The sequence below is a fragment of the Rhipicephalus microplus genome, chromosome X (assembly GCF_043290135.1).
Source record: "Rhipicephalus microplus isolate Deutch F79 chromosome X, USDA_Rmic, whole genome shotgun sequence".
Classification (NCBI taxonomy): Eukaryota; Metazoa; Arthropoda; class Arachnida; order Ixodida; family Ixodidae; genus Rhipicephalus; species Rhipicephalus microplus.
The window spans coordinates 328876214-328887279 of NC_134710.1; the positions used below are offsets into that span (position 1 = coordinate 328876214).

The 11066-nt window shown below is 39.5% G+C and overlaps 1 long non-coding RNA gene across 1 annotated transcript; it reads right to left on the reverse strand.

Annotated features, from left to right (window-relative positions):
• Positions 1 to 236: 236 nt before the first annotated feature.
• On the reverse strand, positions 237 to 10821 carry LOC142776271 (uncharacterized). The gene is made up of 2 exons (XR_012887410.1): positions 10587 to 10821; positions 237 to 6429 (listed from the first exon to the last, which is right to left on the reverse strand). It is a non-coding gene; the product is annotated as an uncharacterized LOC142776271 (long non-coding RNA).
• Positions 10822 to 11066: the final 245 nt, after the last annotated feature.

Consider the following 11066-nt stretch of genomic DNA (forward strand, 5'->3'; position numbering starts at 1 on the left):
GACACGTGGAGCACAATGAAAGTACTCAGACACCTGCAATAAAAGCTGCGGTAGCGTTTGAAGCGCTGATGTTTGAATATGGGGTGGAAAAAAGTAATCTGTCAGACCGCAACTGCTTCCCCGATTCCATAGATAAATAAAAGATGCAGAATCATGATTTAGGCAAATTGGTGAGTGTTCACCATAGAATATTTTACAAAGGAACGGGTTAGAAGCAGTCAGAGAGCGTAAGAGCGCAGATTTCACAACTGAAATTTATTTGGAAAAGGACAGAACATTTATAGAAAATATTGACTCATCAGAACTATGCACATGTACACATGTGTTACAACACAGAATGATTCATGTCTTCTCTAAGACCTTATGTTCTTCATCTAGACGAGTGTTACATGAAATACTTATGCACTTGTTGTTAGATCTAATGAAAATGCTTCGGCTACTTCACACATGCGCTAATCAACATGTCAATATTTGATATTTGTTTTCTACAAGTGGGGCACACACAGGGCTGGGTAGTATCCAAATAGTATTTAAGAGATACTTCTGAGTGTCTGTATTGCTGTATCGAGGCACTTTTAAAAAATGTATTTGTATCTCAATAGTGAAATACTTTTACAGTGTATCGCATGTATCGCGATACTATCCAGGACACGGGTATCTTGTTACTTTTGTTTTTTCGTAAATGAGCTGAGACGTGTCGACAATGGGGAAAAAAATTTCTGCTGTGACCTTGGCAGTCCACGGCAAGATATGCACCCACCATTTCTACATTTCTGCTAAGGGCGAAACTGACTCCTACGTTCTTGAAAGCGAGCTAGTTGCTTTGCTACCCGCATCCCATGATCTGTTTGAATGATGGCCTGCTTCAGCGTGACAACAATGTTATACTGCTATATTGAATTCCAGCACAGATATTTTCATTGTGAGGATATTGTATACTGCACAATGAGCGCCATTTTTTAAATGTATTTCCTCATGCCAATTGAACGAGTAGTGTTTGTTTTTCTCGTTTTTTTTCCACTTTTCTTTTGCAGTGCCCATTTGAAAAACTGGAGCTTATTGCGGAAGCCACAAACCACCCAAAGAGAATTTGGTGCCGTGTGCCATCTACGATACTTCTTTCTGCAGAGCATTTCTGAAAAACGCCAGCATGGCCAAACAGCGGTTTGAAAGAGGTCTTTTTGAGTTTCCTTTCGCATTCCTTGTTTTGTCCGTTCTTAATTCTTTCTGCCTTTTCTAAGATGTTTCTAGAAAACACTAAACCTTCAACTGGAAGTTCGTTTGTTTATGGTTCCAGCACTTCGCTTGAACTATGCTCCTTCTAGCATAACTAATAGTGTTGCTGTTGAGTTCCGGATTTCAGTGTACAATGCATGTGACTGATGCTCTCATATGGCATAGTTTTTTATTGCAACTGATATCTGTAAATATGTGGTTATTAACAATTATGTGCAGTGTAAGCATCCTTTGTAATGCCTTAATGACACTCGGAGAATGGCGAAAATATAATAAATCAATTTAATTTGCAAGTTTCAATGTGCTGCACATTTTAAATATTATGCTGCACATAACAAATGTTTGTATGGAGTATAACTATCCCTGACATAGACAAAAGTATTTTAGTATATGTATTCTGGAATACTTTTTTGTCTTTTTGCAAACGTATCTCTGAAATATCCTGTCACATGAATTACAAATTTATCTCAGTATCTGTATTTTATGCTTCCAAACCACGCATTTCGATATCTGCATTCCAGAATACTTTTTCGGGCATCTCTGCCCAGCCCTGAGCACACATCCACATGGCCTACAACGAGCTGCCAAATTAGACGTGATTTTAGCATCTGATAGCATTAGCCCATGCTCTCTTAAGCACACGTTTATGTAATGCCCCATTTCACCTAAATATTCGCAGCTGCAAGACAGTGGAATCCCATAAACCACGCCAGTAGTGCAAGGAGCATATCTGTGGACATGACTGGAGACACATTTGTTCCCTTTCCCTGGCTGCTGACACAATGCTCTATCCACCAAAGTACACACATTATGCACTTTATTACGTGCTGAGAATTACATGTTTATGCAATAACGAACACCAACATTTTTCAAACCATGTGCTATCCTGTGTATGTATGGAATAACTGCCTGCCTCTTTTTCTTACTAATTTCTAGTGCACTAGAATCACAATGATAAAACTTCTCGATTTTTGAAATAAGTTTTTCCGACAAGGAGCAAATCACGTCACTCGGAAAGCCAGAATTTGCAAGGCGAGCAACTTGTGCATCAAATGCATGCGCCATAAGGTGCTCGCGTAACTTCTGAAGAGCGGCACCCAGCACAGTTGACGGGATTGCTCCCTGTATGGTTTTGAGTGGCCAGAATTAAAATTAGAATTGGCTTTATGAATCTAGGTTGGTATTGCTATATATGTGATCTTTGACGAAAGCCTGTCTTAAATAAAGAAACTGTAGCTCATCAATTTTTTGAAACTCCAAAGTGAAACGCTGACATTTCGTTTTCCTTAACATCTTTCTTCATATTAGCAACCAGTAAAAAGCAATTGTTAATGTCCAGTAGAACTAAGAAGTCATGGACATATCAAACAGCGTGTGATGATAGCCAACTCAAATGCTTTTGCAGCAGCCCGTCTACATACCCAAGAAAAATATAACTAATTACAGGTATATTCATGATTCAATGCAGATACCAGATTTTTGGACAAAATTATTTCCCTTCCAAGACACAACGGTAGAATTTAGGTGGCCTGCCTGAGCTCTAAAAACGACGCAATAGAGATGCCACACTGGCACTGAAACAACAACTCGTCATTATCTTCTCTCATGCACTGCTTTATACACTTCAAATCTTCACATTGGGGCAAACAATAATATAAATATTTTACGTCTATACCGAATGCATTATGGCACAAAGAAGGTTGTTCACTTAGTGATAAGATGATAGATTCTGAGTTAGAAATTCTTAGCGGATCACAAGTCTTCAAACGCCCCGAATTTCTTTGAATATACTCTGAAACATTTATTTACCAAGTGTCCTTTTCTGAAACAACAGCTCTTAGTGGCAACATGAATCTTCACTGAAATAAAAACTGATAGTTTTTGCCTTCTTGCTTTTTTCACACTTGCCGCTACATGTTCCTGATTAAGCGTTAGTAACAGGGCATAAACTTATTCGTTCAGTCACCCGCTTTGTGCATCAACACTTTTTTTTATTAATATATACCCTAAAGGCCCATTCAGGCATTACGCAGGGGGTTTTAGTTATACAATAAATTTGCAAATCAGAACATTGCCATTATAAAATTAAAGTGGTAAACAATGTAGAATACAGTTCCATAGACAAAGATTCAAAAGGAAAAAAAAAATTGTGGCAGGAATGAAAACTCAATAAGAAAGACACAGCTATAGTGCAAAAAAATATATATACAGAAAATTGCCATGAAAAAAACCCCCCTATCTGCATATTTGACCAAAAATGTCGTCGAAAGACTATTGTATTTCGCCTGAAAAGAGTGAATAGACAGAAATATTTATTTGATGTTTTGCACGAGAAAACTGGTGAATGAGATCCTGGAGGTGTTGCGTGAGACATGAGCGCCATCTGGTGGTAATTTCAGAAAACGAAAGGATGGCCTTTGCTATAGCGAGCACGCAGCACGCAGCATGCGTGCAATCTTGGAGGCCATATTTTGTAGATTTCAAGACAGGTAGCAGCACAGTATCGTCTTAGCAAAGCATAGGAGACTCGCCTTTTCATGCGAAGCGTCGCATTGTCAGCTGCAGTGCTTAGAATTACTTATTTATACCTTTTCTAGTATAAATAAACACAGTGCACAATATCGACGTGTTGATATTGTGCCTCAAATATGCTCAATATTTGCTTTTTATTGACAATCGTACAAGTATGAACGCAGAAACTTGAGCAATACTGGTGGATGCTATGGATGTGGTCGTACTTGAGCCTTTTTGCTGACAGACCAAAATTTTTACATTGGAGTACCCCAAGCAAGACTATCATCTTTAAGGAGAAAATATATTTACAATGAAAGAAGAGTAAAAATAAGCACATACATGCACTTACAAACTCACACAGATAGGTAAGTCATATGTCCAAGAAAATATCGAATTGGTTTACAAAGATGGCACGATCAATGAATCAAGGGATGTCGCTTGGCAGTGTGTTCCAGTGATGTGTGCTTCGAAGTAATGGTGAGTGTTGATACATAATTGTGTGTGCCAAAAAAGGGTGTATTTTGAATCGGTGATCAATATGTTTCAAAATATTATGAGGTGTGTTTGTACAAGCTTCATGAAGGCACATTTACTATGATAAAATGTACGAAAATGCAACAACAGTGACGACAGTCTGCGTTTTTCAAGAAGGGGTAATGAAAGTGAGTGTGTAATATCTGTAGTGCTGCAGTTGCGAGAATACCACTTGGTGATAAATCCTGCTGCATTTTATTTTAATTCTAGTTAATCGATGAGATATGATTGATGTGGGTTCTAGATGATGGATGCATATTCTATCTTTGAACGGACAAGTGTAGTGTATGCTAGCATTTTAGAGGTATAGTTCACCAAGTAAAGGTTTCTTTTAATAAATTCAAGTGCTTTTGACACCTCACTAGTTATGATATCGATGCACTTATTCTAAGGCAGGTCAGAAGATAAATGAATTCCAAGATACTTAAATAGGGATACTTTTCCAATGGGGAGAGCTTGAATTTCATATTGACTCATTTTTGTTTTATATGCTCTTGTAAACGTCATGGCCTTCGTTTTGGAAGTGTTAATTTGCCATGGTGACACCAAAATGCGAGTTTATTAGGGTCCAACTATAATGACTCGTTAGCTTGGGTACTGTCAATTTTTCTATAAATGATGTAGTTGTATGTAAATAATTTGATAGTAGATGACAAACCATGTCCAATGTCGTTGATGTAAATGAGAAACAAAACTGGTCCCATGATTGATCCCTGGGGTACACCAGACTTTGCATGTGAAAGTGAAGATGCATGTCCATCCACATAAATTGATTGGCTGCAGTTGCTCAGAAAATGATTTATTCAGCTTTTTTCCAAACCAGTGGCTATCTTATCATTATACATAGAGCCATCTAGAGTTGAAAAGAAGCCTTCCTTGTCAGCAACCAAAACATGCAACTTAGCTTCCAGATGCGTCTCAGACAGCATGAACACCGTTGTGAGGAGTGACCAGGCTATGTACAACAAAGGCAAGCTGAAAAAGCCAGTAGGCTTTTTTTGTGAAGCTAAGTTGCGTGTTTTGGTTACCTTCATGCTACCTTCATTTACGTACTCTTCTATGAACATAATGATAAAAAATACTCATGGATTTAATAACACCATCTCAAGGAAATGAAATGAGAAGAGAGTGTGCTACTCTTGAAATATCTGCAATAAGTGCATAGCGGAGGACGTTTGCAGTTGCATCGCCAATAATAATAATAATAACAATAATATTATACAAGGCAAGACATAGCCCAGCAAACCTCTTGTGATGGCAGTTCTAACCTAAGCACCAAACTAAATGGCCTTCAAGCCAAGCCGAATTTGTGGCCACATAAAATATGCACAAATTTACCGATGTGAGAAATGCTGTGCTTGGAAAGCCAGATATGATATGTGATATGTTGAAGAAACATACATCAAAATAGTGCATGTACCAACATGGAAGCTAAGGAATGCTTTAGTCAATAGGAAGAATAAGCTGCCGAGCGAACTTTCTGTAGTCTTCTTTACACTGTAGTCTGCCACGAGTGTGACAACATGTCAGTCTATGAGTCCTGTGATTTCAATGAAAGAGTTAAACAACACAACAGTTCAAAATGAAGTCACCAAATCATGGGTGGCCTTGGATGCCCTCGCTGAACATGCGGAATATACAGGCTTTCAAATTGACTGGTCAAGCAACTGTGTTCTGGTCGAAGAAAACAAGCTTGCATCATGCCAGTACCTGGAATCCCTGCACATTCACACAGCTGCACATATACTCAATAAGATTTATGGAATGCTGGCCATATACTTTTGGTGCTTACATCACGCACCAAGTCATACTTAAATACGATGTACCTTTCTTAAAGCTGTCATTAAGAACAATATCAGGTGCCCAAACATCAGTAAACTTTGTGTTATTTTGGTCGGTGTATCCTTTTGTTTGTACACTAAGAAGAAACAGTTATGCATTGTCTTTTTTTAGGCCTCTTCTAGCTGTTCACGGTAGTTGCAGTCGAAGGAGTGACTTTTTGAGTATTGATCAAGGGTAATGCTTATTTTTGTGATGGTGGCACAGACTGCCGCCAGTTTCCATGAATTAGCCAGGTTTTACCAAAATTCCTACAGTTTTCCAGCAAGGCCCCAATTCCCCGACTTTCCCAGGTTGGTAGACACCCTGCACAAACAAAGATAGATGGCAGTTAACTCACGTCCTGTTCCCTGTCTTATGCAAGTGTCATTCTGCACTTTATTACCTTAGAAGTACTTGCTGCTAGGCAGGTTGGTATAACATTATTAGGGAAAATTCTAGACGATGCAAATGTGTAGTGCAGTGTAAATATTTTCTGTAGTTCTGCTGCGACCGATGCTCTTTTTCTGTGCTTTTTCATTTTTCCAGTGGTGCTTCGGCATCTATATTTTTCCCCCTTAGCTTAATTACCTCCCTGAAGCTATGCATCATCTTGCCCATTAACAACCATTGTTAAACTATTGTATGTGGCATTGTTGATGCAAAATGACCTTAGAGTATATGCTAAAGCTCCTGCAGGATCACCGGCTGAATGTGACAACCAGTTCACCATTTATAGGACCCGAAGTATTGACATTTTCAATATATCTGTTTGCACAGTGCTTCATTGGAGTCATGCAAGCTTAAAATATGGTGCTCCCAAGAGAAATTTTTCTTCCTGTGCTGTGACCAACGGGAAAACTATGTAGACAATAACGAAAAGAGATCACAACTAGGCTTAGCTGTGTGATGTCTGCCTCAATAAAAATGTAATAAATTAATGCAAGTGTGCTTATATCACCATGGTGTTGCCAGTTTATTACTACATTTGATATGAATCTCTGCTCGCTCCACCATGGTGTTCCTAAGAGTGTACACAGTTTTACCTCTGAGACAGCATTGCCAGAACTAATTTCACTGTCACAATCTTGAACAGGTGTGCAACAAGCATGCGCCAGGGCAGAGAACGCAAGAGAAGTGGTCACTGCTTGCATGTTCAAGGTCGTATGCAGGCACACCGGACTATGATTTTGCAGTGTCTTACATTTCGAGTGGAGTATACATTGTGATGGCTGGAGCAGTCTCTGTGGTCACCAGCTAGACATTCACAATGTGCATATTGTTGCTTGAGACAACTGTTTAGGACAAAAAAAGGGCACCGTAGAAAAAAATATTTTTAGGCTAATGTAAGGGCTTGTGGTGAGGAGACTCTCAAAAGGTATATGGTGTGTCATCTTGCATTAGAGAAGCAACATTTATACCTAGTTTATGTTAGTAGGAGTCTGCTAAACATTGGCCATACAAGCTTGTGGCTAGAGAAGGATGATGTCCAGAAGATGCCCTCCTGAAATGTTAACTTGCACCGTCCTCCCTTGCCCTTCTTGGTGCACTGGAATTTTTGCCCTATAGGTACTAATTCCTTCAGTGGGTACTCTTGAAGGGCTTCTGAATAAGCTCACTCTTACCACCTGCTTTACCCAAGGGCAAATCCTACTGTTGGAACTTGTTTGCTTGGCAGAAATTTTTAACAGGAAAAGAAGCTTCACTCGTTACACAAATAAAGCTACAGCATTGCAAGATTACTATGATGTTATGTACACAGACCTCCCACATACAACTCACTAAAATGTCACCAATTACCTCTATGGTGAGCCTGATTATGCCTTAAGACAGCATATAAGTTTCTTGATCCTATACTTTTTAATCAGTACATGAACCTTGAAAAAACAAGATCGTCACGTGCAGTGCATAAAACCAGTGCTTATGAAGTGCAATGATGCCATCGGAAGCATCAGCAAAAGTAAATTCACCCTGCTGGAAAGCAAATTGTGCGTGAAGCCTGTAAATGTACTGTTAACAAAGTCTTCTCGACAACTTCATTACTTCTACTTCTGCAATTTTCATAATCCTGTCTCTTCATACCTTGCTGTCAACCCAAAAATTAGGTGTTACTCATATGACCATGCTAATTTAACATACCTGCAAACCTCAGAGCTAACATAATAAAATTGAAGACTTTAATAAATTAATGCTCTCTGATACTCACCCCTTCAAAAAAATTTTTAGCATCCCCTTCAAACCTGTTTTTTTAAAGACTCAACAGGCACAGTGACGTGACTCATGAAAGGCATATCCGGAGCTTGTGGTGCAACTAAAATCTTTTTGGAGCAGCATAAAAGCTACCTGAAGCTTTTAAGCTAGAGCTGTTGCACCACATGTTACAGGGAACTAGTTCATGAACATATGCATGCATGTTCACATGGACTTCTGCTCAACATAAATGTAGGCTTTTTGCTTTTTTGCAGACATCACCAATTTATATAAAGCTACCTAGCGCTTTCTGCGAATTCACATGGCATTTGTAAATGACTCTGGCTTTCAGTGATAGTTTAGCTACAATATTGAATCACGGACTGGTAAGACTATTTATGCATTGTATTTACTTTCCAAAAAAAAAAGAGTCTGATTATATTGATGCTTTTATTAGTACAACCCAATCGTTCAATCTGTGGAGAAGTGGTTGCTGTCATCGTTTATGTACAGAATTGTTAGGTCCCTGATTAATGAGCGCTTCATAAAAAAATGGTTTTGTAACTGGTCCTTACTGCCAATTATTTATTATGGCTCGACAAAATTTAGAGTTATGGGGGAGTAAGTAGTTACACTTGGCAAACTGTTTGACATGTACAGTCGTCAAGGTCGAGAAGCCCAGCCAAGACATACCGGAATAGTGGAACACCATGCTTTCTAGGAGAAGTAAAAGTGATTGTACAGCATGCGGTACTGCTGATAAATTTTGCCCACTGTATGGACTTAAAACTTAACCACCTTGTATGAAATATTTTGAAAGTAAACTGTAACAAATAGGACCACAAGTAAAAAAAAATAACTAAGTGGTCAGTTCTATATGCAGGTACTAAATTACTGTATTTTAATACAGTAAAGCAAGACTGTTGTCCAAGCACAACTAGCTCATTATTACTTTTATCTGACAGTAACCACAACAGTTAGAAACTATTTGGCTGAAGTCACGTGGTAACTTTTGTAGTATAAGCGGGTTCAAATTGTTAAGAAAGTTGGTGCCCAGCAACGTTTTCAGCTACATTGCACGTTCATGTCCACTGTGATAACATCTTCAAATCGCAGGGGTAACGTATGGATTTCAAGCGTATGCTATATACTTGCTCCCTGAGAGAACACAACAACGAAGAGTGCACGCATGCTTGACACAAATAATGAAATTTATGAAAAAGATGTAGCAGGTTTCGTCTCTTGGTGCAGATCCCTGCAGGCACTTACCTAATTCCCACCCCATTTTGCCAACAAGCAGCCCATGTAAAACGTTCGAACATGCGCTATTATGTCGGGTCATAACCAGTTTCCTCTAACCACCTTGCACTTAGTTCTGGCACGACATACGTTTCAAAGATCTATTTCTTGCAAACTGTGTGAGTAATTGTAGACCATTCTTCAACAGTTATTTTTGTGCTTACTCGATAGGAAAACATGAGCTACAAATTTTCTAAGTTTCTAAAATATGAATGGTAATTGAATTGTGAATGGTAATCTACACCCAGCCTTAGCATATATTTCCTTTATAATCATTTTCAATTTGAGGCATGGCACAAATTTTGAAGTACGACTGAAGCCTCTCATATGCATGTTTCGTTTATTTGAAGGTGCCATTTAACAATCTTGAATAAATTTTGCAATAAACGAACATCTGAATGCCTTGCGAATTGCCTGCCACAAAATGTATTTTACTAGGTAAATTGTTCTGTGCTTGTTACACAAGCTGAAGATGATGACGATACTGACTGCCGCATCGTCACTGATGAGGCAGAAGATAGCGCGTGTACAATTTAGGTGCACACACGAGGCCCAATGTCAGTGCTACATTTCCAATTTAAACACGAGCGCGCGCAATGTGTATGCTTTACCGCAATACACAGCGTGCACTTCACCGCAAGGCACGACTGCCTTGCGGCACTGTTTAATTTTAAGAAGACGCTTAAGGTGGCAATTTTGAGCGAATATTTATAGTGCTCCCAGCATATCTTCAACTTTATTTCTTTTTTTTCTTTGTATACACCCACAAGAAAAGACATAGCTTAGAAAACCGATTATCGTAATCGGCGACAACATATTTAAGCCACTTGGAAATAACGTCGTGTGAACGCCTGGTAATATTCCATCGCTTCCAACTTGCGCATTTCGTATCTGTCTCACGCAGTTACGCAAGAAGAAGCTTCAATGAAAGTTTTGGCGCAAGCATACACTTCACCGAAGCGACACATCGATCCTTACGCTACACACGCACTTACCAGACATACACGTACCGCATACATCCACAAATAGCATAACACACGGTGTTCATGATCGGGCAAGCCGTTATCACATTGCTTATAGACAGTATTACAGAACGAGACCACGTATCCATGCGCAGAGGCGGTTCTCGCGAATGCATAAGGCTCCCGGCCAAGCAAAGACCACGGATAAATAACCACCGCACGGTAAAGATCCTCACAAGTTAGTGAGGAACCTTAGACCTTTCGTTCCCACCACCTAAACGCCCCCAAAAAAATGTCCAACACGGCGATCCTGTCGCCGTCTATTCATACGTTTTCAGCCAAGTCAAGCCGGTTTTAGGCGGCTATTGGGTGAACCGAACGCTTTTGCCTCGAAAAGGTTCGTGCCACCCGGTGGCAGCAGACGCGGCCCAAAATAACGCTGGTCAACAAAGCAACGCTTCCGCGTGCTCGGGGGCTTGGCTTGTTCGGCACGTCATACGCACGTCACATCTT